Here is a 2993-nt window from a genome sequence, read left to right on the forward strand (position 1 = left end):
TGTTATTTCCTAGGAGCAAATATTTCCTGGATCAGGTAGGTAGGTTATTTTTACTTGCCCCCGGTATTAACACTGTGACATAAAACTATGTTTTGTCTCAGTATCGTTTAGCATAAGGGCAGGGACTAAGGTTGGTTTCAATTTTCATATTATTGTATCATAGCCCTCGTCGCTATTTGCGGGGATTACCTGCTTAACGGCATAGTTCAATGTCTCTTCAAATGCAGATGCTATTTGCTCTGCTGTTAAGGAGGATTGACCTAACCCTAATCACCCCAAATTTAATGTCCATTTATAGCTCCTTCCACCTTCTCTCATCCTCTGTTTTTGTCGTAAGATCCTATTTGAACATTTCGAGTGGAAATGCAAAGAAGTTCCTGATTCAGTCCTTTTGGCTGGATCTCAGCCTCAGGCCTGAGTGATGAGTACAGTGCTCCCTGGGCCCAGTGTGTGCGTCCTGGCTCTTTCCAGTAATATTCTTAAAATCCTTCTTGGATTTAGCAGTATTTAACAGCCTCACACTCTCTATCTTGTGGTTGTATCTATACCTACAATTTTCCCAGTACTGAAGTAGTCTATTTGAAAATGTAGAAGCATTTCTACCAATTAAAATATCATTTTTAAAAATCCTAGACAGGAATTAAAATCTTTGGAAATGCCTTGCCTTGTGGTAATGTCTGAGTTCTGTCTTCTCATTGGCAAGCCAACACGGTAGGGACTCATCTTTCTATTCTTGCAGCTTTCAGTTCTAACCAGCTCCTGTGCTGCTCTCCTTTGGAATCTTTCTTTTCTCATTGCTGGGTAAACACAGAAAGGCAATTTCTTCCCTCTCTAGCCTTAACAGAAAATAAGTGCAGGTAGATAAAGTGTAAACTATGTATGTATTACGGTTATGGGGCCAATGCAAAGTATCATATAACTGGAGGTTTTTATTCACCGTTAACTTAGGGCACATCAAATGCCAAGAACAGATATATACAACTCAAGTCACAAACTTGAAGCAATTAACTCTGCTGTAGATCACAGGGAGAAATAGCCTCTTTTTTCCCTCTCTGTATCAGATCTAGACATATCATAGCAGGCACGCAATATATACTTGACTGATTTCAAGTCAGATAAATTCAACAGATATGATTACATGTCTATTACACACCAGTCCCTTTTCAAGGTGCCTGTGTTCCGTCCGTAAAGATTCCTGCTCCTAAAGCTTACATTGCAATAGGTGAAGCCAGACCATAACTATTGGATAGAATCAATAATTAAACTAGGTGATATGTTAGGAAGTGATAGGTACGATGTAAAAGGGAAAAGGTAGAGAATGTGAGAGGAATGAGGGTGCTGGAGGGGATGGTGGGGAAGACATCAGTGTTTCAGAACAGCTGGACCTTGATGAGAAGGCGGAGTTTGCCAAAGCATCTCAAAAGGGAAGCTTTCACTCAGGAGGAGCAGCCACAGCAAAGGCTCAAGGCTAGTGTCTCTAGCGTGTTACAAAACATGCAAGAAAGCCAGCGTGGCCAGAGCAGAGTGAGCAAGGGAGAGACCAGCAGAGCAGCGGGAGTCACAGAACGGTTTCTTCAGGTGTTTCCTTCCAGAATTCACAATGACTTCTTTGATCAAATTTCTCTTTTCGAAAATCACTTCCATGAATAGAAACAGCCAAACGAATATGGGAAATGTTTTGATATTTCTTATTATGGTCATAAAAATGCACTTGTGTCATTAAACATATGATGATAAACATCGCATTTGGAATTATAAGAAGTCCATGAAAAAATTAATTTTAAAAATTCAGTTGTGGATTAAACTTTCAATAAATACACTACCAAATTCTGGAAGTAAAGGGTAATTGAAACTTGTATACAAACAGCAGAACTTCAGCCTTATCACAGCGTTTCTCACGTTACACAGTCTCCACTCATGCGGGCTACTTCCCAGCTTAGGTTTTTCTAGTGATTCAAGAGTTTAGTCACTTAGTGTCATCTAGTGGCAGTTCTTGGTATAGCAAATAAAAGAGTTTTAAAATATTTGTCAAAGTGATATAAAAGGAGCAGAAATAATGGACAGCCTTAGAAGTACTGTGACATTAACCAGTGAAAGAACTTAAAGGCTATGAAAATAATGACATGGGAAACAACCAAACATAAACAATAAGGGAGTGATGGCCTTCACATTGATAACCTGACAGGCCCCAGCAAGGCATCCGAAGGCCGACTTTTAGAATTAGGGCTTTGCCTTCTTTTGTTGGTGTCATCTATTATAAAGTAATTTTCCAATAGAGAGATGACACCAACAATTGTGTCATCTCTCTATTGGAAATTTACTTTATAATAAATCTTCTCAGGCCAGTGTGAGGTTTATTTTCAAATGTATTTTCTTGTTCACTGATTGATTGAACCATAAAGGGTCAATTCTGCCAGTCATTTGGGTCGGTGAAGGGTATTTCTGATGGGGCATTGCTCTAGGAGTCAGGAGCCCTGCGTTCAGACCCATATCTGTCCCGCTGTGAACTTGGGCCAACACTGTGAATCTAGGTTTCAAAGTTTTCATCTTAAAAAGAAGGCAAAAATGTGTTGCTTTAAAAATATGTTTCTATAATAGCCTATTAGGCAAGTACATTGTAATAAGTACATTTTATTACAGTGCTACATTATATTTTTAATATTATTTTCTACTCTATCATGTACTTGAATCCTAATAGTTACAGAGGTAATGCAATATCTTTCTTCAGGAAATTATAATATAGTTAGAGTCTCTTGAGATGATGATGGAGACAGGAATCTAACTTAAAAGAGAATTTTTATTCTAAAAAGAAAGAAAAATATTAGCACACATTATCTAAGAGGAAAGGGATCTAAATGCAAATGGCACTATAAATATTTTAGACCTAAAGGAAAATGTTCTACTAGTTGATTTCCCTTGATTTTGGTATTTTGTTCATCTTTTTCTTCAGGGTTACAAAATCAGCGAGTCAAATTACTACATGCTTTATAAGA

Source organism: Saimiri boliviensis, chromosome 10, assembly GCF_048565385.1.
Source record: "Saimiri boliviensis isolate mSaiBol1 chromosome 10, mSaiBol1.pri, whole genome shotgun sequence".
Taxonomy (NCBI): domain Eukaryota; kingdom Metazoa; phylum Chordata; class Mammalia; order Primates; family Cebidae; genus Saimiri; species Saimiri boliviensis.